General features: G+C 43.4%; 1 protein-coding gene across 1 annotated transcript in view; it reads right to left on the bottom strand.

Annotated features, from left to right (window-relative positions):
• stxbp5l (syntaxin binding protein 5L) overlaps positions 1 to 27,363 on the bottom strand; it is a 512,076-nt gene that overhangs the window by 309,672 nt on the left and 175,041 nt on the right. The gene's annotated exons all lie outside the window — the stretch shown is intronic.

The raw sequence follows: 27,363 nt of genomic DNA, 5'->3' as shown, positions 1-27,363 counted from the left end.
CTACTTGGTATTGCTGTGGTTTCCCAAAATAATAAATTGGACCTCAATAGACATTAATAAATTCTGAATTGATCTCAAGTGTTGAGTAATTAATAATTGTATCATTTTTCTTTATCTAATGTAATTGTATTTTGCATTACCCAAGTATATAGCTTCATTACTCAAAGCAAATTGTGAATCATAGGGATCCATAAAGTGGGTAACCCTAATTAAATAAAGTTTGTCAAAAAATTATCTTCAAAAAGAAATCAATTAACACTCCATGCAATGAAAAAGAAAACTTGACAAAGTTTAATGAAAGGAATGGATTGCAGAAGGGTAAAATCTATTGTGATAAATATAAGCTATATATCTGCCCAGAAAGCAGATATTGTCTTGGTTAGTGGAGCATTGAATTAAACAAATAAAATGCGAATAGTGTTACATTTCAAGTAGAAAGCAGCTCACTTCCAGATCTTCTGAAAGGTTTTGCTGCTGCCGAGGGGAAAGACCACCAGAGAAAGGAAACTATATGTCTGATTAAACAAATGATTCCATATGTTTCTCTGTTAATTATTTGACAAGACACATGTATCTATCAAACAATTTAACCAGGAAAAGGAAATGGAAATTTCATGTAGGTTTCTGTCTTTTCTGCTTTCTGATTCCTTTTACTAATATTACTATTAGTTAATCAATGTCCTATGATCATAATAGATTTGGAGATAACATTGTAATGGTACTGCTAACCTTCCAATATGGTAAAACTATTTAGTCAAATTTATTGTGAGTCTCAGTCCTCAATTCGGAGTGAATTTAAAACATTAAAAGAGATGGTCTACTACTAACAAAGTGCCAACTATGATGATCATGCTGAACTGTCCCTGGTAAGATCCTGAATGGAGTAGTTTGGCTGTCCACCGTTATGGAACTGATAGCCAATTTGCACCTGGCCTGTCACCTGCACATTGCTGGGAAATTTGCCCAGTGGTAGTTCTGTGCTGTTATTCCTGGCACTCAATGGCTGGTAGAATTCAAACCTTTGAGTCCACTGGTTTTCACCTTGAAGTATTGATAGGGTCTTAAAATAAATATCCTTCCTCCCAGGTATATTTAGGCTAAATATTTGCCAATAGTAGGATCTGCTTGGGTACCTATCTGGAGGCAACCTCTTAATTGGTTGCCCTCTGGCACACAGTGCCAATTAAGACAGTGAGAAGGCTCTTGATGCTGCTGGCTCAATCACTCGGCCAGTATGTATGATGCTTCAGCTGCCTAACAGAGATAGTGGGGCAGATTAGAGACTTCAACAAAACTTCACTCTCAGCCTACTAAATAGCAATGAAGTATTCAAGATGCCCAAGGACAAATGGTCACACCCATCAGACAGAAACCTGTCTAGTCGGATTTTTGGGGCAATGAGGACCTTTGTTTTCCACAGTACAACTCAAATCTTTGGCCATTTGACCCTTTGACCCTGATGACAGCCTGGGAAGCTGCAGGGAGGCAATGAAAATTGCTTTTACCTCACAGTAAGTTGGGGAGAGTGGGGAAGAGATGGTCTACTACTAACAAAGTGCCAACTATGATGATCATGCTGAACTGTCCCTGGTAAAATCCTGAATGGAGTAGTTTGACTGTTCACCGTTATGGAACTGATTGCCAATTTGCATTTGGCCTGTCACCTGCACATTGCTGGGAAATTTGCCCAGTGGTAGTTCTGTGCTATTATTCCTGGCACTCAGTGGCCGGTAGAATTCAAACCTTTGAGTCCACTGGTTTTCACCTTGAAGTAATGAAATTGGAACTCAAAGATGTGACTTGTGGGTTTATTTTCACTCCCATTTTAAATGATATGGTGGAAAAGAATTTGAAGCAAACCAAAACCTCAGAACAATTAAAAGATCTTGTTATAGTTCCCTCTCAGGATGTTTTCCCCTTAATTTATTATATGATAATTTGATTTGCCAACATAGTTAAAGATGGTAGCATTCAAAATTTCAAATGTTTCATCTGATAGAGTAACTGTGGAGCCATTTGGATAGATTCTAATAAGTTTAGTTCTGTAATTTTAGAACCAAATAAAATTAGAAAAAATGTAATAGCCATTTATAAGATGATTAAACCAAAATAAGAATTGGTACAACAATGTGCTTAAGAGAGATGCCTTTCCAGAACCACATATTCATCAATTTAACCTAAAAATCTACTATGACTGAATTTAACATAATAAAACATCCTGAGGAGCTTTCAATGTGAAATCAGTGACAGGGGATACCATATTTTGCAGAATTTCATAATTGATTTTGTTTCTCATGAAGTTTGTACAGCAATTGTACAAACAATTGTACAGTTTGTACAATTTGTACAGCAGCAGCATAACAATATCCACCAATACAATAATTTATATAAAAGGCTGGATTTGATACTCTAAGTTAAGATCCTATTTAATTCTATAGTTCAATTATTAAGGACATGGTACAAAATTAATCTGTTTCTGAAAGTGAATAGATATCAGTCAAGGAGAAACATGTAATAAAGTGTATGGGAATTCAGTCATAAGTGAGTTATGAAAATCTTTTCCATGATTTAAGTCAAACACCTGCAAATGGTTATTTGATTATTAAAGGTCATTTTTTCTTTGTTGAATGTTTCTTTTATCCAATTTCCCCCTGACATCTCTTGACTCCTAAAGCAATGACTTATTTTATGAATAGTGTCAGTGACAGCAGCTGCCAAGATGCAAAATGCATTTCTAAGTGTGAGAAACAAGCTGGAGTGACAGACCACGCAAGGTTCAAATCAAATTACCATCTGGTTATAAGTCAGGTGCTTATAGCTTGTCTTGCAGGGCCATGAAGGAAAACATATCCCACTAAAATCTTGTTACATAGTGATGAGTTCTTGTAGCTGCCACGCAGAAGGTAATTTGTCCAGTGTTAACATGATTCTCCTTTAAATAATTGAAAAAGATGACACGCCTGCAAGAATGACATCTCCACATTGACCTTTCTATTCAATAGCACACTTAGTTGAAATAAAAATGTTCTTCAGGAACCAAGTAATGATAAACCCCAATTATTTTGAATACTATTAACACTCCAAAAATTGAATAATTAGTCCTTAGGGACTCAGGGAAAGAAGTAAGTAAGGCTTTCAAAAATAGATAAAAAGGAAAAACAATTAGGATGGATACAATGGTTGGAGGTTTTTGTTTTGCATGCTAAATTCTTGGTGACACAACCCACTCAGGAAAGTGTGCTGATACTCACAGGCCCCTCAAAATTTAAAGATTTAATCAAACATCAAATCTCAATATCCCCAACTTATTTTTCGGCTGGTCTCAGATTAATAAACAATACTTTATAACTTCAATATTTAACACGAATCACTGCCTATTACAAATAAATCACACAACAATATGAATTATTGACCTAATACTCAACTAGCTGGAACTTTAACCCCTTATTAAACACCTGCATACAGATACAGACAGACACAGACAAACAAGTGTCCATGGATCAAACATAAAGAGTAGTGGAGAAACTCAGCAGGTCTGGTTGCATCTGTGTAGAGAAAATATTACTCATCTTCAGAATTTTTACTTTTAAATAAACATGATTGTTATGGATATTGGGAAGAATAATGTGGAAATGCAGTTCAATAGCAGTAGACCACAGAATTTAATGAGGTGTCCCGTTTTGATTCTTCCTAGTCATTCTTATTTCTGATCTTCTTATTCAAATCTTTTCAGTTCTTTGCTGAAGTCACTGGGTGGTTGTGGTGTAGACATATTAATTGCTCAATTTCTTAAATCACTGATTACAGCTAACAGCTTGTAGCATTGTAGCAACTGGTAGAAGACAATAGCCATATATCTTTCAGTTTTTGGTTGTTTCACTGCAAAAAGAGTAAAGGAGAGATGCTGTTTTGCAATGTGGAGATATCTATCTCTATGTTGTTCACATGCAAGCTGCCCAGGAGCCAGTTAGAGAGCTTGTATGCTGGTTATTTTGGCCCACACAACTGGTTCTACTTGAAAAACCAATCAGCAGCCTGTCTCTTAGTGATAACACACCCACTGTGCTACTGGGTCTCAGCTTAACCTCATTGCTTGAACAAAACAACAGTGTAAACACAACCCCAATGTGCTCCAGTAATTTGATTTTTCAAAAGAAAAGCAATTCCTTCCACAGTCCTTGGTTTAAAGCAGTCCTTTTCCCATCTTGGTACACAATTCAAAACAAGGAAAAGTAAAAGGTAATGTACTTCATACTGTATTCAATAATACTTGTCACTGAACCTATGAAAAGTGTGCATTTATCCGCCTAATGAAAAGATAAATAGGATAAGGACCTTGCAGTTGAACGAAAACAACCATCACTTCACTCCATTTTATGAGAATATTCCATGTGCACATGATCTCTTTCAATTTAATGGGTCAAAGAAAAAAACATCAGCTCTATATGTAATTTCATCAGATTCAGTAAAGCAATGTAAATTTATGATGCAGAAGGTGGTATCCTCTCAGCCCTGGATGACATGGACATTGGCCAGTCAGTTGGGAAAACAGAGTGAAATCCGCAGAAAATATTGATGTCAAGAGATGAAAAGTCAGATTCTGCAATCACATGTTGAACACAACAAGAACAGAACCTCAGCAGTAATCAGCAAGAAGTCTATTTGCAATTACTTTCATACATTAGCATTATCACCTCAAATAGTGTCATTGATATGCAGCTTTCTACTGTTCCACCCACCAGATAGAAATGAGATAACTGCAATTCCAAATATTAAAGAGAGTGCAGGTACTTGGCTACTACACATTCCCGGAGCAAGTGAGGACTGCAGATGCTGGAGATCAGAGCTGAAAATGTGTTGCTGGAAAAGCGCAGCAGGTCAGGCAGCATCCAAGGAACAGGAGAATCGACATTTCGGGCATGAGCCCTTCTTCAGGAAGAAGGGCTCATGCCTGAAACGTCGATTCTCCTGCTCCTTAGATGCAGCCTGACCTGATTTGCTTTTCCAGCAACACATTTTCAGCTACTACACATTCCCACTTGGTCCTCCAGACTTCCACTTTAGACAGTTGTCACCAACAACTCATGACTTGCTCTATGGGCAGAAGCTGCCTGCATCCATGGACATTGGTACTTGATACATACCAGCCTCTGCGCATCCTTAAGGCATAACTCAGCCTCACTTAAAATATAGATCTGCACTTCAATGATGAACTTTGGAGTGTGATGTAAGGTTTTGATTTATCTACATAGTTTATTTTATAATTTGGATTGAAACAAATGGCACATGAACTTTGTCTAAAGGGGCTTAATGATTAACTTGTAACCAATTCTGTAAACTTACTGATTTCTTTAAAAAAACAGTATGAGAGATATGGTTCCTGGAGGCAAATGAGAATTTGTTTACGTTGGGAGAGTTTTTTTAAAAAAGGAACAAAGTACAACGAACAAATGAACAGATGGCTCAGTGGTTAGCACTGCTGCCTCACAACACCAGGAACCTGGATTTGATTCCATCCTCAGGTTAACTGTCCATGTGTCTGTGTGGATTTCCTCTGGGTGTTCCGGTTTTCTCCCATGGTCCAAAAATGTGCATAACAGGTAGATTGGCCATGCTAAATTGTTGATAGTGTGCAAGCTAGGTGGATTTATCATGGAAAATGCAGTGTTATAGGGATGGGGTGGGTGTGGGCGGGATACTCTTTGGAGAGGCAATTTAACTTGATGGGCTGAATGGCCTGCTTCCACACTGTAAAGATTCTATGAAAGTAAACAGTTGCACTTTGGGTTTTCAGGTTAGAATGTCAGAGAATGATTTTTTTTTTACTTGCTTAGGAGAAACACCCATACCTTCAAAAATGTTTTTGGGTTACAGTTTGGTACTTTTGCAATAGGATTGGCTGAAGCTGGTTGTCAGAATCAGTTACTCTTAAAGAAACGAGATGACCTGGAATAGTTGAGAAATAGCTTACTTTAGTGTAAGGCATTAGTTTAAAACTTACAGAACACAAGTGCTTGGTGAAAGCCCTGAAGGGGTTACTTGAAGCTAGGAAAGTCTAAATTCTATTGCATGAAGACTCAAGGAAGAGGCTATCAGATTCTCAAGGCAGGGAGCAAATTAAACCCTGTATCTTTGATACAGAATGGAATTCTTTCTCACGCGATTACTGTAAAGGAGTACTTTTGTGATTAATGGGAAGGTACTTTACTGATTGTTGCAAAATCTTTAAATTTCTTTAACATTTAAATAATTTGGTTTATTTTATTTTGATTCTCATGTCTTGTGTGTAATTTTTTTTGTTAGAAGCTAATCTGCAGCATTGCATACTTGTTTTTTCAGTGATAGACCACCTCATTAAAACCAAGAACGATGTGATCTATATCGCCAGATTTCTATCTTGAAACTGACTTGCAGAGTGGTAATATCAGCTGGGATCACAACAGGAGTGCACCAGCACCCATCATTCTAATGCTGCTGCTCATGCACTTCGCACACAGAGTCAAGCTCGCATCTGATGGATTTAACCAGGAAGCATCTTATAGCTCCTCACTTGCTCTCTTAGTATTCATTCCCTTTACACCTATTTGAATGCTCTCAACAACTCTGCCCTACCTTGGCCTTTTTGTATTTTGCCACCTAAGGTAGAGCTTAAAAGTTTACTCTAATTCTGTCTTGCCTTGCCATTTAGTGTAGACACAGGGCCAGACAGCTTGTCATAGTTGTCAGCAGTGATCAGGCACATTGCTATATAGACACATTGCTTCATCAATCTCACACCTGCATTATTTGCCAGCAGAATACATGGCAAATACACAACAAAAATGGCGGTGCCTCAAAATATAAGGGGACTGAGTCACGGTCAGCTGTGCTGATTCACAGCAATCAGTTAAGACAGTCATGGTAAGTCAGTCAGGGAAATCCATCCAATTAGTCAAGAGTGTAGATCATGTTCAGTACTGGAGGGCTGTCCACTTAAAGTCAAGAGGAGGTTATCAGGGGTCACGCCAGTGGTTGAGAAGATAAAAAATTCAATTGTGGGGATTTGAGGCAGCATGCTGGGATGTAGCGAGGATAATAATTATGAAGGAGACAATTAAACATATCGGGGGAAATGACAGAGAATGACAGGAAAAGGAGTAATGTGGGAGTGAGAGGTTATCGACAGCATGTCCTTGGTTTTGATGGGTGGGCAATGCACAGCCTTGACTGGCATGATGACATGGTATTCCTGGGACACTGGGATAAAGTGTGGAGGTGAACTGTTAAGTAAAGAGGTAGGGTGAGAATGTGGGAAAGATCAAAGCAACATTACAGATCAATCCCACTAATGGTCATGAAGTCTCAGTCATGATTTGCGGACTGGAAAGATTCATTGTAGTTGCCAAAATAGCAATTAACTTGGAAGAATCCATGGAGCAGATGCTGCTTTATTCACACTTTGGCCGATCTACTCCAGGCATTAACTTCCCTTTTGTGCCAGGTTCTCATAGCCCTCAACACCTCAATATTTCAAAAATCTGTTTATCCCCTCCTGAAAAACTTTTACTGATCGGGCCTCCACAAATCTCTGATAAAGAGAATTCCAGATATTCACTAAACTCTAGGAGACAAAATTCATTTGCATTTCACTTTTAAAAAGAGTCTGTAACTATGTCCCCTAGTTCAAGATTCCCCATTAGTGGAAACAACGTCTCAACATCTACCCTGTTCAAGACTCTCAGAATCTTGTAAGATCACCCCCCATTTTTCTAAACTTTCATGAATAAAGGCCTAACCTGTTTAGTCATGCTAGACAGCCCCTTCATTCCAGGAGCCTAATAACTTAGTCTAGTTAAACCACTTTTGAATTGTCACAAATGCCTTGACTTAAATACATATCATTTCTTAAATACAAATGCCAAAACTGTACATGGTACTGCAGGTGCAGTCTTTCCACCATCCTACATAGTTATAACAAGACTTCCCCAACATTAAACCTCAACCTCCTGGCAATAAAGACCAAAATACCTTCTTATTGCTGCAAATTTATATTTACAACAGCATCATTGTGCCACCTATGTAAGCTCAGAAGGTCTTCTTCTTTCTTTCTTTTCCACAATGTCTAGGTGCAGTCTGGGCTCCAAAGCTAAGGGACAGGGGGCCTGCCGTGCAGTGGAGTTTGTTGGTCTCGATGTTTTGGTTGGATGCCCCCTTGGCGTTTGTAGCTAGAGGATCCAAACACAGAGTGTGCCTTGCCTAGATGCAGGTTCACTCTCCCCAGTTTGAATTCCAGAGGGTTGAAGTGTCCTGAGAGGGCAATTCTGGATATGTATATGGCTCTCCTCTGGTTGAGTGTCCATTGGCACTGCCCTGTCTCCTTGTTAGGAAGGAGCACATGGAGTGAGGTCAAGGTTCTTCGTCCCTGTCACCTTGCCATTGTTGCTGAACATCAATAAGCGTTCAGGTCTGTGTGTATATATATCCAGCAATCTTTGAGATACCTGAACTAGGTTCTCCATTGTGGCCACCAATCTGTCTATATAAGCAGCCAGATATTCTAGAAGTAGAACAGTACAAACAGTTTTGGTGGAGTCCGACAACCTTTGAGTCAGTTTGCCCAGTGTCTCCCAAAAACCTGCCTGTTGCTCCTCTGTCTTCTTGTGAATATGATGTTTTCAATTGCCAGCTGCATCGGATGCTCTCCAGCCTGGGGCTAAGCAAGTGCCTGGTCTCCAGCAGCCCTCAAAGTCCCACTGGCTTGGGACGTTTGCTAATTAAGCAGTTTCAGAGACATAGCAGTGATGTACTCACCAGCATGTGCCTTAATGCAGTTAAATATCCATGGAGGAGACAGTATCTGAGCTAGTGAAGGGTGCAAGAGACAGCCTTGCCAGTGCATGGCACTGAGAGATCTGTGGCTTCTTCCTCTGAGGTACAGGATAAAAACATAGAATATAGGAGCAGGTTAGGCCGTTTGGCCCTTTGAGACTGATCTGCCATTCAATATGATCATAGCTGATCATCCAACTCAATAGTCAGTTCCTGCTTTTTTTCCATGTATTTGATCTCTTCAACTCCATGCTATTTCTTGAAATCATACAATGTTTTAAAAGCAATTGTGGGTGCTGGAAATCTAAAACAAATAAAGAGAATGTTGGAGAAACAGAAGTTCTTGTTCTGTTCAGTTCTGTTCTGAAAAAATCATATCAGACTCAAAATGTTAACTCTATTTCCCACTCCATCGTTGCTGGCAGACCTGCTAAGTTTCTCCAGCATTCTCTGTTTATTCTACTATCAACATTGGCTCTACCTGTCCTATTGTGGGTTGTTATCTCCTGGAATAAGACAAAGGAAGAGGCTGGGTGATATGAAAGTGACTGGCACAGTTGTTAGTATGGTGCAGGTGGAGAAGGGTGAAGGGTATCCTGAATATGTGAGTAGGCAACATAGATGGCAAGCAGGGTTAGTAGTCTGGGTGGATTGGGTGGGTGAGAGCAAGTGAGTGAAAATGTAGCATGTAATTTGAGAGTGGTAGACCATGAACCTTGGCAAAATGATAACTTTGGACCAGGCTGGGAGGCTGGTGGTGGTCTTCTCTGTGGTCATAGGATTATGCTATTGTGCACAATCCCATCCAGTAGGTCCTCCAGATTCCTGTTGGCAAATTAGGGTGATTACTTGTCTCTATCTCCACCTTTAGGGCAATTCACAGTAACTGTGCATGGCAACTCCAGACTGAGAGTATGTAATCTGGTGGACAACTGTATTTCAATCTAGTGACGGTGCCAGGAATTCTGAGTGGTCCTGGTAGTCGTGAGTACTTCCACTTCTGATGAGAGGGAAGATAGGATCAGAAAGGTGCCATACAGGTATTGTGCATTTGTAATGAAGTGCATTTTAGTGAATAGTGTGAGGAAACTCACTAAGACTCATAGAGAGAAACCCTGAATGAAATTCCTGGAAGTTGACACTTGTCTGATATCTGTTAAAATTCAGCCCAGTATGTCAGTATGCCTTTTAGATACATGTTCATGAAATCATCATTGTATTATCGCGAAGAGTGCAACTATACCAGTCACCATTTAATTCAGGCCACTTGAAGCTCAACACTCTGACAGAAGGATGCTGCTCTTTGTATTTGAATAACTTAACAAACATATATATGCCTATGAATGTAATATTTGTAATTATTACTGAGTTGCAATACTGTTGGATATTTTAATATCCTATTGCCCACAGTCTAGTTTCTTTTGTTACAAGGGATAACATAAAGTTTGCTGCATCAGGCAAAAATACACTGCTGGAAGTAAAATACACATCTGACTCTGTCTCCTATTATCAACCATTAAGCATAAAGCAGATAAAATAACAACTTTCAGGACAAACAGCCCACCAGTAATACAAATTTTAATCAATCTTTCAAGCATTAGCACCTTTATGTTTGAAACTGGACAATGAAAAATTTTCAAACAGGTTTGTATTCCTGTTAGCATCAGATTAGGGTATTGAATGCAGAAGGGCCAATACAAATCCAGAAGTTGGAACACATGGTTATACAGTGTATATTAAAAGATCTTCCAAAAAAAGATGTGTGGCTCAGTTGCTCTCAAATCTGTCTGACTGACTGATAATTGCATCTGTGTTGACGATCAAATATATTACGTCAAAAAGGTTCACTGGAAAGTTTGAACTGAATGCTTAGAATTTGTTTCAGTTACTTTGAGCAGCCTGGTGTTACAGGAAATTAACGAATAACATATATTGCCACTCTTCAATTTTCTTTCCAAAATGCGTAACTTCACACATCTCTACTAACTCCATCTGCCATATGTCTGCCCATTATTCTAGTCTGGTAACATGCTCCTGAAATCTGTTATTTGTCTCACTGATGGTACATAATAATGTCTTTGACGAATATATTGCATCACCCTGTGGATGTTGTAATAATTAAAAACTTATTTGTCAGATTCATGGAAACAATTACAATAATAAAAAAGTAGAGAGTGGGCAAAAATCAACACAAGAAGTTATACTATTTATACAGATATGGAATCTTGCAGCACAGAAAGCAGCCATTCAGCCCAATGTGTTTGAGTCAGGAATTTGAAAGGGCCATCCAATTGATCCCATTCCTCTGCCCTTTCCCCACAGCTTTGAAAATGTTTCCCCTTCAAGCATTCATTCAGTTCCCTTTTTATAGCTTACTCTGCTTTCCTTCCCTTTCAGGCAATACATTCCAGTTTATAACAACTCACTATACACAACAGTTCACTTCACTGAAATGCTGACTCCTCTGTCAATTACCTTAAGTTGTTGGCCTTTGGTTACCAATCCCTTTGCCATTAAAGCCAACTTATTCATATTGTCAAAATTTTTAAAGATTTTCCTGAGCTTTTTAACATTTGCAACATTTGAAATTATGTTTTGTATACCCACTAATATATATCAACAAACTGATCTTGATATAGATCTCTGGACAACACCACTGTGTACTTCCTTCCAATTTGAAAAGAGCCATTGAAATTACTTCATGCTTTGCATATCTTAGATAATTTGGTAGCCACTTGGGAGTAAGCAGGGATTAGAGGAATCATGCTTCCATGCGAAGGAGACAATCAGTTTGAAGGGGGCAACTCAACATAGAAGAATGAGAGACATTAATCTGGAGGATATGGGTTACTGCAGGGCTGGGGATGGGATTATTTTGATGGTCACAACCGCCATGGCTTTGATGAGATGACAGTGTGCACAGTGGTTGAACTGACTAAGTTGTTGAGCCAGGACTTAAAAGTTAATTTTGGTAAATTAAGATGTAAATGAAAAAATAGGGTGTATGTGTGTGGAATCTCAATAATAATGGGGTCAACAGTGAGTGTTAGAAAGGAAGAAACATGAAGGTTTGGGAGCACCTTTTGATTATCAGGCTGAACATGTGATCTTGATCGGATGGGCCATTGGGCCGAGGAGTAGCAGATATAGAGTTTAATTTAGGTAAATGTGAGGTGCTATATTTTGGAAGGCCAAATCAGGGCAAGACTTACACTCTTAATGGTAAGGTCCGAGGGGGGGTTGCTGAATAAACAGACCTTGGAGTACAGGATCATAGTTCCTTGAAAGTGGAGTCACAGGTGGATAGGATAGTGCAGAAGGTGTTTGGTATGCTTGCCTTTATTGGTCAATGCATTGAGTATGGGAGTTGGGAGGTCATGTTGTGCCTTTCCAGGACATTGGTTAGGCCAATATTGGAATTCTGCATGCAGTTTCAGTATCCCTGCTATAGGAAAGATGTTATGAATCTTAAGAGGATTCAGAAAAGATTTACAAGGATGTTGCTAGGGTTGGAGGGTTTGAGCTTTGGGGAGAGGCTGAATAGACTGGGGTTATTTTCCCTGGAGTGTTGGAGGCTGAGGGGTGACTTTATAGAGATTTATAAGATCATGAGGGGCATGGACAGAGTAAATAGACAAGGTCTTTTCCCCAGGGTAAGGGCATCCAAAAGTATAGGATATAGGTTTAAGATGAGAGAGGAAATATTTAAAAGTGACCTCGGGGAAAACTTTCACACAGAGGGAGGTGCGTGTATGGAATTAGCTGCCAGAGAAAGTTTGGAAACAGGTACAATTACAGCATTTAAAAGGCATCTGAATGGGTCTATGAAAAGGAAGGGCTTCAAAGGATATGGGCTAAATGTTGGCAAATAGGACTAGATTTATTTAGGATATCTGGTCAGCATGGAAGAGTTGGACCAAAAAGGTCTGTTGCCATGCTGTATATCTCTATGACTCTATACTCTGATAAGCACAACCTGTCCTCCATCTCCATGTCAAATATTACTGTGCAATAAAAAATGGAGAATGGAAGCTACCAACAGTTGGAGTGAGCAGAGGAAGTGGATTTTATTTGCACTGAGAATGCAAGTTATACTTTTGAGTGATATGAGGCCCTTCAAGGGCAACTGCATTAATTAGACAATAGACAATAGGTGCAGGAGTAGGCCATTCAGCCCTTCGAGCCTGCACCGCCATTCAATATGATCATGGCTGATCATTCCTAATCAGTATCCGCTTCCTGCCTTATCTCCATAACCCTTGATTCCACTATCTTTGAGAGCTCTATCCAACTCTTTCTTAAATGAATCCAGAGACTGGGCCTCCACTGCTCTCTGGGGCAGAGCATTCCACACAACCACCACTCTCTGAATGAAGAAGTTTCTCCTCTAGGTTTAGGAACCTAGACAATACAGGCTGAAGACATCTGTAATCATAGAGCCTGAAATAACTCCACGCAGGCCAGTATCCAATCAAGTACCTTTTATTTACATGTGAAAACCCTTAACACTGAGCCTGTTCTCAGACGAACAGGATATCTAAGTCTGTTCATATCTGTTAGCCAGGATTCTCTGATTGGGGCTGTTAATGTGGTCCAATCGGAGATCTCATATGAGGGCCACCTGGCTGACCTCACTACAATCATTACATCCCTCCCCCTATGAGTCTGAGGACAAAGGACGGTTCTTTTTTTTGTAACTCCATTTGGGGCATTTTAGCACTGGGTCAGGCTCCTCCAGCTCTGCCTCTGATACATAGCTCCCCTCTTGCACCCAGAGCATCTTGGAAGAAATTCACTCTTTTCTTCAGTTGGAAACAGTGTTGAGACAGTGACATCTGCCGTGTCCATCTCGGATTCCGAGATATCATCAATGCTTGATGGACAGGAAGAACCCACGGATTCCAGAACAATCATAAAGGATATTGTGGAACCAGGTACATTTTGCTCCAGCTGCAAATGTGTTGCTGGTCAAAGCACAGCAGGCCAGGCAGCATCTCAGGAATAGAGAATTCGACGTTTCGAGCATAAGCCCATTTTGCTCCAGCACCATTTTCGAGCTTGCAGTTTTCATATGGACCATATGCACGTACAAGACCATCGCACCTACCCAAACTTCATACCTCAATGGACCTGACGTTGCGTTGACCATGCCTCTTACCATGCAGGGCCATTCCCATGGTTCCTACATGAAACTCTGTCCCCTGTGGTAAACTATCTTTCTCGCTTAGGCAGAGTCCTGTATTTGGCATTGGCCTCCCTGATGCTGTTCCCTCACTACCCCCACCACCAGGTCCAAGAAGATCAGATTTAACCTGATGTGTAGTCTTCTCCCTATAAGCAACTCAGCTGGAGCTGTCCCTCTAATTGCATGAGGGGTGGTCTTTTAATAGGAACAGAGACAGTCTGATATCTAGTGAAGCTGTAGGCTGTTTCTTTAAGTCTGCCTTCAAAGTTCAGACTGCTGTTTCTGCTAGATCATTGGATAATGAATGGTATGTAACTGTCCTCATATGTTGAATAACATTCCACTTTAGGAAATACTCAAATTCCCTGTTTGTAAACGATGGCCCATTATCTGTAACCAACACTTCCAACAGTTTGTGCAATGCAAAAGAAATGTGCAGTTTTTCTATTGTTGTCCCTGTGTTTGACTAATGAATTCTATGCAAGTCCAGCCACTTTGATTGGGTGCCCACAATGACCAAGAACATTGAGTCCATGAAAGGACCTGCCTTGTCAACAAGTAATGGAGTCCAGTGTTTACCTGACCATTCCCATGAATGTGGGGAAGTTGTTGGCAATAGTTAATGTCCTTGTGGCACTCTGAGCACAGTCCCAACAATGCAGCTATGTCTGCATCCAATCCTAGCCACCAGACATAACTTCTTGCCAACATCTTAAATTTGGAAATCCCTGGATGACCGTGGTGGAGTTGCTTGGGTCAATCACTTTTGCTTTCCATAATAATTTGCCATTCTCTACTATGATCTGGTCTCTCCAGGTACAAAAGAGGTTTAACTTCTGGTTGGGACAGCCCTCTGATTCCCCCATCACCACCAACTGTTTCAGTTTTGTCAGAACCGGGTCTTATGCATTCAATGTTTGATATTGTCAGCCATAACTGGAAGATTGTCCAGAAAAATGTAAAACCGTTTTGGACTCTTCCAGTGTCAGCACCACCAGTGTTGCATCTGCCAATGGGAAGCAGCTCAATGCACGCACATTTGCCACTTGGCCTCCCAGATGGTGTTCTAACTTGTAATTATGCACTTAATATTAGAGCCCACTGCTGAATTCAGCCTGAAGCTATGGGCAGCATTGCCTTGTACTCTTTAAGTTGACCTAGCAGGGGCTTGCGGTCTGTTATTTTTATAAATTTATGTCCAGCAAAGCATTGGTGGAACTACCTGACTCCAAATATGACTACCAAACCTTCCTTCTCTATCTGGGCTCTGCATTAAGCTCTGCACTAGCCAAATTCCTGGATGCATACGCTATTGGCATTTCCCTCCACTGGGTTACCAATGAGCTAATACTACCGTGATGCCATATGAGAAGGCATCACATGTCAATACCAGATCGTGCCTGGGATCACAGTGTGCCAACACCTTAACAGCTGATAGCTGTTTCTTCGCTTCCCTGAAAGCTATAGCTTGGCTACATGACCATTTCCAAGACTAACCCTTTTTTATGTTTTGATCTAAAAGTGCCAGGATGGAGGCCAGTTTATGGATAAACTTTCTGTAATAATTCACCAGCCCAAGGAAAGACTTAAGCTCCAGTACAGATGTGGGACTGCAGCACCTTTGATCACCCTCATTTTATCTTCCAATGGGTGTAGTCCAGTCTTGTTGATTCTATAGCCCAAGTAGGTCATTTGGAAGACATATTTTTCCTTTTTAAGGCATGCGCCTACCTGGGAGAAATGTCCAATGACTCCGTCCAGTTCTCTAAGTGCTTCTTATTGGTCTATCCTGTTATTAGCACGTCATCTAGATAAATGGCAATCTGGGATAGACCTTGTAAAATGTTCTTTATCATCCTATGGAAAATGGCACAGGCTGACAATGCCCGAATGGCAGTCTTGTATATTGGTACAAATTCTTACGCCTAATAACTTTAGCATACTTCTGGGAATCCTTATCTAATCACAATTGCAAGCACACATGGCTCATGTCCAGCTTTGTGTAGGACAGCCTCACAGCCATCTTTGTGTATAAATCTCTATGCGAGAGATTATGCAGTTATCGTTTGTTTAAAATCCCCACAAAGTCAAACTGATCTATCAGGCTTCACAACTGGTATGACCAGTGCTGTCCATTCTGCATATTGTAATGGTATGATGATTCATTCACTTTCCAGTCTTCTGAGTTCTGCCTCCACTTTTACGTATAGTGCAAATGACACTGGGCAGGCCTTGCCGAATCATGGAATTGCTTCCTGGTCAACATGCAAGATGAACTTAGCTAGTTTGATAGTCACTTAATCTTCCTGAAAATCTTCCAGGTATTTCATTAGAACATCAATCAGGCAGCCATTTTCTAATCAAGAAACATTGAGCCAATCTGGATGAATTTTTCTCAAACAATTTCACTCCATCAAGCTTGGGCCCGAACCTTTTACTACAATCAATGGTAACTGAAGCCGCTGCTTCTCATACAGAGTGGAACCAATGTTATACCCTTAATCTGTAAAAGCTCCCCGTATAGTTTCTCAGTCTAGCCAAGGTATTGTGCGAACTTAAGGGTTGGAGTCAGAACGAATTTTGTTAAAGACTGGTTCTGTCATCACTGAAATGGCTGCGCCGGTTTCGACTTCCATTTGAACTGGGAGAATGTTTAAACAGACATTTATTTTGATTGGCTCTGATTTGGATGTTGCTAAGCAACTTAACTGTTCCAAACTAGATGTAGTTGGACTTTCCAGATTGTGCACTGTCCTGGACACCAGCCTATGAGTTCTCTTACTCAATTTAGCTCTGGTGGGATGTTTTTGCTATCTTGCATCCACTTACCTGCAGCAACTACAATGGCTTGCCAGTCAGGATCCTGAAGAAAACTTTCATCATTTGGCATAGACTTGGCTTTGGCGTGGGCTGATCTGGAGTCCCTCAGTTCAGGATATATTCTGAGTGAAGCTATGCAATTGCCTTCACTAAGTGGTGCTCCCCTAGCTCAGTCAGACTGGGGAGGATGTCCATTTCCATTAGAATATCCTGCGACTTATAAGCCCCACTTGCCACATATTCCAATTGAAGTGGGAGATGGCACAGAGCAGAGTGATACTAGGAACACAGACACACAAGATGGCCACTGAGCCATAAGATGGCCACTTGACACACAAGATGGCTGCTGTACCACAATATGGAGAGACACAGCAGAGCAAACACAGATACTGCCTGGGGCCATCTCAATGCCAGTACAAAGCACTCACAACGTAGTTGGTTAGTTTAAGGCGGGTGGGTGAGAGAATACACATGAGTAGCGTATAATGCCCATCGAAGTGTCTGGGTCCAGCCAACACCTTTGATAGAAATGCTAACTGTTTGATACGGACTCAATACAAAGTGCTAATAGCCAGGGCTGCAGTAATTGTCCTTCTCATGAAGAGCAATCAGCACCCATTACTATAGTAATGGACTTCAGCGCAGATGTTGAAATTAACAAAGGCTGCACTGGAACTGACAATGACTGCACCAAAACTATCAATGATTCTGCAATGTTTACAATAAACAAACTATATTACAAAGACAATAACCTCATCACTGACCTATTATATTACAAAATGTATAAAAGTATCTTGACCATGTGCAATGGGTTGAGAGAAGACTCACAGCTGACCACTGTGCTGGTGGTGTCTTTCTCTCCCCGGAGCTCCAATATTTCCTTGTACAATAAACTCAGTCATTGAACCCCGACTCTGACTCCAAGGCTGGTGACTCCGAGGCTGGTACAGGAGTCCCGGAAGAGAGCACACCCTACTGAGACAGTATTCCCAGCCAACTGGTAGGTACCAACGAGTAGTTGGGGCTGGGGGGGCGGTGGTAGAGAAGTCCCACCTTGCTAGGAAGCTGCTATGGCCATACGGATGGTGCTGAGACAGTATTATTGGCCAGGGAGTAGAGAAGTCCTCATTGGTTAGGAACACTTTACTGTTAGTGGTATCTGAGGGGACACAATCTGCTAAATGGCGGGTCAAAGTTTCAAGGGGGATACTGCAGGTTCTCTAATTGAGAAACACAAGGCAGACAGACAAGGGTTGACAGAGCAAATGAAGAAAAATGTTTGAGAATCATCCCAGACATTAGTACAAAAGAGATAGTGGATAGGTAAACAGAAATGGAATAAAAGTAAAAAGATAGGGGTAATGTTTGTGTCCTAATTAGCAGGTCTAATTGAACAAGTGAGTGCCTCCGTGGATAGGTGAAGAAAGGACCAGGAACAAGCTAAAGAAGGATAGAATACAAGAGTTGGAGCAGGAGTTAAGAAGGGTGCACAAAAATTCAGATGTATATTTGCTTCCTCCTTACGAGACCGCCCAGCAGGGACCAACTACCCCTCTGTTGGACAAACTGTGCAAGAGTATAACTTAGCGCCAGTAACCAGAGGAGGAACAGACTTACAGCCCAAAGCAAATTATAAATCCTTCACCCCAGGGGAGTGGCAGAAAATTATGGCCTCCCTGGTCAAATTACAGCCCCTGAGTGCAAACACCAAGTTCTGGGAAGAGCTGGATAGTAGGGAATCAACTGAAATTGACAGAATGAGGTGGTGTTACTGCAAAATTAATCTTTTGGCATTAACATGGAAACATTTCTTTTCTATCATCAATTTGTGGGCGGTACGGTGGCACAGTGGTTAGCACTGCTGCCTCACAGCGCCTGAGACCCGGGTTCAATTCCCGACTCAGGCGACTGACTGTGTGGAGTTTGCACGTTCTCCCCGTGTCTGCGTGGGTTTCCTCCGGGTGCTCCGGTTTCCTCCCACAGTCCAAAGATGTGCGGGTCAGGTGAATTGGCCATGCTAAATTGCCCGTAGTGTTAGGTAAGGGGTAAATGTAGGGGTATGGGTGGGTTTCGCTTCGGCGGGTCGGTGTGGACTTGTTGGGCTGAAGGGCCTGTTTCCACACTGTAAGTCTAGTCTAATCTAATCTAATCTAATCTATACCTGAGAGACATAAACCAGTTGGTCTGGGCAGCTTGCCCAGCAGATAAGTGGAAACAGGCAGCTGGTGGACCTGATGCCACTGCAGCCCGAGACTTCAGGTGACGACAGTGGACACATGTTCTTCCCTTACAGCCAAGATAGATGCCCAGCAGGCCCCCTTGCCAATTTTAAAGAGGAAATCCAAAGGAAATGCTCCCATGAACTGGATTAAAATAATGACCACTAAGCAACTTAAAGGGGAAGGAGCCTCTGATTATGGGGAATGATTATTTAGGGTCTATCAGGAATACTCAGGGCGAGTGAACCCAAATCAGGGGGACCGGGCATTCATCCAGGCTTTTACAGATGGGCTCTCTAGCGCTGACCAAGCCATCCTAAAAATTGGAGTAATGATGTTCCAGGATTATGATGATCTAATTGAGTGGGCTAGCAGGGTGCAAGAGGCAGAAGCTCCGCAATAAAGGCAAGACCTGACAAAGCATCTTACCGCAATGGAGGTGAGAGTAGAATAAAACTATCCCGCCACAACTGTGGCCAACAAGGACACTTTGCTTGAGAATGTAGTGCCCCACGAGGAGGGAATAGAGCAGGGAACAATGTAAAATATTGCAGTCATTGCAACAGAATAGGACACATAGAAGCAGTATGCTGGGAAAAGCATGGGGCACACCCAAACACCACCCAGAACAACGCGGAACCATAGGAATCCCAAATTCAGCAGAGCAGACAACCAGCACACCACATTCATGAGGGTAAAGAAGAGGGAAGAATTTACATGCCCATTGCAATAGGAGGGAGGAAATGTGAAATGCTAGTAGACACAGGAGCGACCGTATCTATCACAAACCTACCCATAGTCCACACTTAACCGGGGTAGGAGGGAATAAAACACCCAGCTTACCTAAGCAAAACTACCCTCGTAGAAATAAACAATATATACATCCCCATGAAATTCTATGTATTCCAAAATAATGAGTTCACCGTAATGGGCAATGATCTCATGAAAGAATATAATATTCTAATCGATTGTGCAAAAGGGAAATTGATTTGGCCCAGACAGGACGGTTGAAAGACTGAGACTGGGAAACTTACAAGTCACCTTGAAGCTATTAAAGTGGCTACCGTAACCAGTAGGGACTGGAACCTCGAAAAGGGGGGAATTCAGAGCCATCTGCGCCTTCGACCCCGGAGCATGGGCAGAAACAAAGTTAGATACAGGTCTAGTTAACATAGACTCGATAAGGGTTCCCAGAGTAGAGCATAAGCCCCATTGGCAATATCCATTAAAACCCGAAGCAGAAAAAGCAATTGAGGAGATAGTGCAAGGACTAGTGAGACAGGGAATCCTGAAAGCAACTACATGTACAACTAATTCCCCAACGTGGCCAGTAATAAAGCCTGATGGGAGCCAGAGGCTCACCATTGATTATACAGAACTAAATAAGCTTACCCCCTTTGTAGCAGTCCCCTCCACTATTTTAAACAGCTTGGCCCCGAACACAAGATTTTTATTGTTTTAGACATAGCCAACGGGTTCTGGTCTATCCCATTACACTCTGAGTCCCAGAATAAATTCCCAGAATAATAATGTGGACAGGCAGTACACATGGACTCATCTGCCACAAGGGTTCCGCAACAGCCCCATTAATTTTCATAGGATGATGAGAGACATTCTAAAGAGAATAGATTGTAGCATGACCCTCCAATATGTAGATGCTATCCTAATTGCCTCAGAGTCCGAATTAGGACACCAGCAAGCTTTATGTCTAGTATTTCAGGACTTCGCAACCATAGGGTTAAAAGTTAGCCCCACAAAGGCACAAATTGACAAAACACAAGTCTTATACCCGGGACACCTTATATCCCAGGGACTCAAAGAAATGCCCAACGACCTTAAGAAAGCAATCAAACAGCTGCCATGACCTGCCAGTGTCAGGGGAGTCAGAAAGGTCTTGGGGCTACTCAACTACTGTCGGAGGTCAGTCTGCACAGTCTGCACAGGTAGCCGAACTGGTAGCACTTACCAAAGCACTTGAACTAGCAAAAGGAAAACTCGTGTATGTGTATATATATGGACAGTAAGTATACCTTCGATGTAATCCATGACTACATGGTAGCATGGGGTAGAAGAGGATCCATCACTGCAGGGTGAACCCCTATCGCACACCAATTAAGAATTCAGATACTACTGTGTGCCAGTGAACAGCCAAAAGAAGCTGCAGTAATAAAAATAAAAGCCCACCAAAAGGAGCCAGCAAAAGAGAGCCCAGGTTGGATAAAATTCAAAGGAAACCAGGCAGCAGACTGAGCAGCTTATAAAGTCCTAGAACAAAAAGCCATTGACAAGGTTATGATAGCCACTATTGAATTAGCAAAAGAAGTTGTCCAAATTCAACAGATACAGGAGGACATTCCGCAGGAAGAGAGAGAGAAATGGGAACTGCAGGGGACATTCAAAGGAGAGGATGGTGTCTGGAGGCAAGCAGACAAGGTGATAGTATCAGCGTGTACAGAGGAACCTTGATTATCCGAATATCAACTATCCGAACATTAGACTATTCGAAGGAGGTCTCAAGGTACCGATAGAAACATTACATCAAAGACGTGTTTCCAACACAGTTCGCGTCTTTTGTTTACAGCGATTAAAAGTGAACTCGGCTTACTGAAATGCTGCCGAGGACAGTCCTGGACATCGATAGGAGCCCAGGCACCATCTCCAAATGACTGACCTCCCACCCTCTCTCTCTCTCTTTCCACTACTTTCCCAAGAGCTCTATACAGGTATGTACCCTAAACCCCCTTCCTCAGATAATCTCTCCAACACTGTCCTGTACAGGGCAAAGGTGGAACCTGTCAAAACATGGCGGTAGAAAAGTGTGTGTGTGTGTGCGCGCGCCCCAAAAAGGAGGCAGCAGCAGCAGCAGTCTTGTTGTTGGTGTCCAGTCTGGCTGCCCCGGAAAGTGGTGGGGACAGACTGGGGGGAGATGGCGCATAGGGCCTGGGGGTGGGGATATTGTTGGAGAGAGTTCGGGGGTGGGAGGGGGTGGGGGGAAAGGGCACTGTTGGATAGAGTTGTGAGCGGGGGGAGGGGCAAGGTGTTGGATGGGTTGGGGAGTGGGTGGGAAGAGAGGCAGTGTTGGATGAGTTTGGGGGGAGGATGGAGGTGGGAATGGGGGTGGATGGGGGGTTGGTGTTCGATGGGTTTGGGGGAAGGGTGGGGTGGGGTGGAAGGGGGCAGAGTTGCACGGGTTTGGGGGCAGGCAGGGGCGGATGGTGGGGTGTTGGACAGGGTTGGGGTCAGACAGGAGCCGTGTTGGATAGGTTTGGGGGGAGGGCGGAGGTGGAGGTGGACAGGGGTGCGATGTTGGATGGGTTTGGGTGAAGGGCGGGGTGGGGTGGACGGGGGGCAATTTTGGATGGGTTTGGGGGCGGCAGGGGTGGACAGTGGGGTGTTGGATGGGGTTGGGGACAGGCATGGGTGGATAGAGGCGGATGGGGGGCAGTGTTGGACGGGGTTTGGGACAGGCAGGGGTGGACAGTGGGATGTTGGATGGGGTTGGGGACAGGCAGGGGCAGACGGGGGGCAGTGTTGGACAGGTTTGGGGGGGCGACAGGACGCACAGTGGGATGTTGGACTGGGTTGGGGTGGACAGTGGTGGGGTGGACAGTGGGATGTTGGACGGGGTTGGGGATGGGCGGGGCTGACAGTGGGATGTTGGACGGGGTTGGGGTTGGGCAGGGAAGGGCAGGGGGGACGGGGAACAGTGTTGGACGGGGTTGGGCAGGGGTGAGGTGGATGGGGGGGGCAGTGTTGGACAGGGTTGGGGACAGGCAGTGGCGGACGGGGGGGCAGTGTTGGACGGGGTTGGGGACAGGCAGGGGCGGCCGTGGGACAGTGTTGGATGGGGGGCAGTTTTGGACGGGGTTAGGGACGGGCAGGGGCAGATAGGGGACAATGTTGAACGGGATTGTGGGCTGGCAGGAGCGGACATTGGGATGTTGGACTCGGTTGGGGATGGGCAGTGTGGGACGGAGTTGGGGATGGGCGGGGCAGAAGGGGGGCAGTGTGGGACGGGCTTGGGGACGGGCAGGGACGGACAGTGTGATGTTGGACAGGGTTGGGGACGGACAGGGGTGGACGGGGACAGCAGTGTGAGATGAGATTGGGGGCAGGCAGGGGTGGTGTTGAACTGGTGTGGGAGGAGGGGGGAGGTGGGGTGGGGGCAGACGGGGGGTGGTTTTGGACGGGCTTGGAGGAAGGTCAGGGTGGGGGTGAACTGGGAGTAGTGTTGCCTGGGTTTGGGGGTGGGCGGAGGGGGGGGGGGCAGGTGGGGAATGTTGGACGGGGTTGGGGGCGGGCGGGGGCCTTGCATGCAGTGTGCTGCTGCCTAGCCTAGCCTCCTGAACAAGGAGTGGACTTAACAGAAGACTCCAAGCCCCAGATGAAAGGCACTGAAGCAATTAATCGAGTAATCAAGTACCTGAACGTAATAGTGCCCACCCATCTCGTTCGGATAATCAAGGTTCCTCTGTGTACAGAACACATTGCTTGAACTGCACCACAGGCTCTCTCCCATACAGGTGGCGAGGCCATGATAGCAAGCCTAGGGAGAGAGTGGTGATGGAAGTGAATGGGAAGAGACGTGGCCAAGTACTGCCGCAGATGCATGGTTTGTGCACAACATAACCCAGGGAGACTCATAAAAGTTAGGATGGGACACCAGCCCAGACATAGGGAACCCTGGGAACACCTTCAGATAGATTTTACAGGGCCACTACCACCTTCCTGTGGGAAAATGTACTGCCTGGTCATCAGAGACCAATTAACCTGGTGGGTCGAGGCATTCCCGACCAAAAGCTGCACTGTGACCACTGTGGCCAGAATATTAGCAGAGGAGGTAATCCCAAAGTTTGGGGTTGAGTATCCCTCCAGATCGATTCTGACCAAGGGACGCAAGGTCATGAAGACTGTCAGCAAATTATTCGGCATTAGACAAAAATTTCACATTCCCTATCACCCTGAGTTCAGGGATGGTAGAGAGAATGAATACAATGCTTAAAGATACATTGGATAAGGTTATGCAAGTCTTAGGCAGAACATGGGCTGAAGTGCTGCCAGCCATACTAATGAAATTAAGAGCCACCACAAATCAGACAACCGGGCTAACACCATATGAGTTACTGACCAGGCGAGTAATGCAATTGCCAGAGAAAATAATCATAGGTGGCACTGAAGTGGGTCCAATAAAAGACAAAATTCAGTGGTATGTGATAGAATTGAGCGCTCAATTGAAAGGGGTGAAGAAATTTGTAATTGATAAACAGGACAAAAAGGATAAGGCAGGGGAACTTGAAATCTTCCGAGGTCCCAGCAGTAGGCAGCCGTGTCCTGGTGCAAGCATTGCCTGACAAACCAGGCTTTTCCCCAAAATGGAATGGGCCATATGACGTGGTAATAAGTGGAGAGAGCTGTGCCTGTATAGATATTAAAGGCAAAGGCACATGGAAGCACTGGGCCCAACTAAAACCGGTTGAAGACTCCTATGACCAAACTAATGCCATTGACCATTCCCCAGGTGCAGTCAGGAACAGTGGACAAGACGGTCACACTGGGGCGGGGGGGGGGGGGGGGGGGTGGGTGGAGTATCGAAAACCCAACAGAACAAACCACACAGAAGCACGACTGCACATCCAAAACAAAGACTTTGACTGATGACTTTATTGAACTGCAAAAATGTATATACCTGTATGTATTTTACTGTATTTAAGTGTCACAACTGTCAGAAGCATGTCAGGATTTGAGGATAACCTCTTCTATAAAACCCACCTAAGCTTGCATGGGAACCAAACTGTCTGCTACCCACTGGCGCGATCAGTATAATCTCTATTTGTGGCAACCCCGGTGTGGACCCCTCGCGACCTGTATATAGTAGACACCTCGGGAGTGCCATGTAAGGGGCAGACAGGAAAATACAAATGGGGACTCCAGGGTAGATATGTGCAGCTAAGCAGGACTACTGGCCCACGGGGCCACGTACCCCAGCCTATAATTTGTGGTAATTACCCACTCTGTTTCACAGGGCAGGGATGGAGATGCGTTTATTCACTAGTTCCCAAATATGACTCGTGTCATGAAGACTGTCTGCCAATTACTCGGCATTAGACAAAAATTTTACATTCCCTTTCACCCTGAGCTCAGGGATGGTAGAGAGAATGAATACAGTGCACGTATTAGTACTGTACAGTCACCAGGGGACAGCTTACCTGCACCTGCAGTGAGCAGGTATGTTTCAATGTGACCGTGAGCAGATAATTCATATGTGGTCAGTGCAATAGCACCCATGTCAGCTCTGCCACATGGACATTCCCATTCCCATACTTACCAGCTACAGGGAGCACCCGGGGGTTCAGTGGTGACGTGGATGGACAGTCAGACGGAGGGACAGGACAATGTGTGTTACCCAGCAGCAAAGGGATTTGTTTCTCTATTTAAGGGGACTTAAGTGACCGCCACGCCAGACCCCAGGTAGGGACAATTGCACTCCTTACTGTACCATGCCACAGTGGGGGACATGTCTAGAGAAGGATAGTGACCCGCTCCATCAGCCAGGAGTTCTGAGCTGACTGGCAGATCCCCACCACCTTGGGGTCACGATTGTGATGTGGATTCTTGGTATCTCAATCTTTTGGGGGTGGGGGGTTGGGGGCAGCTGGGGTTGGCAGTGCTAAAAACCGAAATTACCTTGAATGTGGCTTGACTATCTTAGGCAATAATAACTGAACAGCTCTGGAAGCAATTAATACAGAGTTGGCTGATCTCATTATAATCACTGTAGTATCCTGCATGTGAAATGCATGCACTGTCCAACAATGTGAGATATAAATCCTGGTCAAAAGCAATCTTGACCTTGTCATTGGTCATTACAAATTGTTGTTGGTCATCTCTGTGAAGCTGAACTATTCACAGAAAATCTTAAAAGTGACACCTCCCAGCTACAATTCACAAAGACAAGTCAAGATCCCGTAAGCTGCACAAGGGGATGGAGTTGCTTTCTTCTCACATTAAAACGTAAGTATTTAATGTAATAAATGTAATCAGCATGCTTTTATATGCTGTCTTTCTTGGGTGATGTGGGGATTGGGGGCAGTGGTGGGGGACAAGGTATTAGTATTCATACAACACTTACAATCTTCTATTGAATTTGTGCAACGTGGTTTGTGCTGCATACATCAGAATAAGCTCCACTCTGTCAAATATCCATGTAGAAGCATTAAGTGGCCCTCCTTTTGGAGTCCTCCATGTCCGAATGCATGAAGGAGTATGTTAAAATCATAATTTGTGTGCGATGCAAATACTGATTGCTGATATTAGCAAGGATCTATTCTGTTTCAGCAATTCCTCACTTAGGTTTCTCACAGTTGGAATCATGACCAATGAATTCACCTATAAGTTGTTCAGCTACAACACACGTTTTGTTAATGCAAATTCACTATAACACAATTGACGAATTGTTTCTAAAGCGCAAACTTTTAATACGTGTGATGGCTGTAAGGTGATTACATCACCAACACTTTAAGCACTGTTTCTAAAGAGTGATTTTTCTATAACACGGGGCTGCACCAAGAACGTAACCATTGCGTTATTGAAGAACTACTTGTACTGGCGTGGTGCTTCAAAAGAATCTGTGTTAAATTGAATCTTGTTAATTTATTGGTTAGAACTTGCATAAGCAAAGATACAAAAATTGTTAAAATTTTAAAATTGCAAATTCAAAACTGATTCAGTAAAGTAAGGATGGAGGGTCATGTGATATCCACATGATGTGGGAGCTGGTGGACCCCATTGTGGTTCCCAGTGGCCCTGTCTGTAGTAAATGTGGATTGTTGGAAGAACTCTGGCTTATAGTTGATGAGCCAGAGTCTGAGCTTCAAACATTGTGACACATCAGGGAGAGGGAAGAGCTACTGAGATGCTGTGATTCAGGAGACAGTCACACCCCTTAGACTAGCTAACTTGAATTTGGCCAGTAGTCAGGGATAGGAGGATGTGGCTGTGAGTGGGGCAGGTTGAGGGATCCAGGAGGTACAATTACAGGAGCCTCACCTCCTGTCCTTGTCCAACAGGTTCAAGAGTTTTGCTCTCTGTGTGGACAGGAATGGGGACTGTAAGGAGGATGAGCCGGCTAACCACAGCACCGTGATGCAGGGAGCCATTCAAGTGTGGGGAGAGAAGAGAAATGTTGATGTAATTGGGGATAGTATAGGAAGAGGCACAGACACTGTTCTCTGTGACCAGAATTGATAGTCTTGGAGTTTGCGTTATCTGCCTGGTGTTCGGGTTTGGGATATGTCATCTGAGTTGCAGAGGAACTTGGGGTGGGAGGGTAAA

This window comes from Hemiscyllium ocellatum, chromosome 12 (assembly GCF_020745735.1).
Source record: "Hemiscyllium ocellatum isolate sHemOce1 chromosome 12, sHemOce1.pat.X.cur, whole genome shotgun sequence".
Classification (NCBI taxonomy): Eukaryota; Metazoa; Chordata; class Chondrichthyes; order Orectolobiformes; family Hemiscylliidae; genus Hemiscyllium; species Hemiscyllium ocellatum.
Note: the sequence above shows the minus strand (reverse complement) of the source record. Positions and strands in the feature narration are given on the sequence as shown.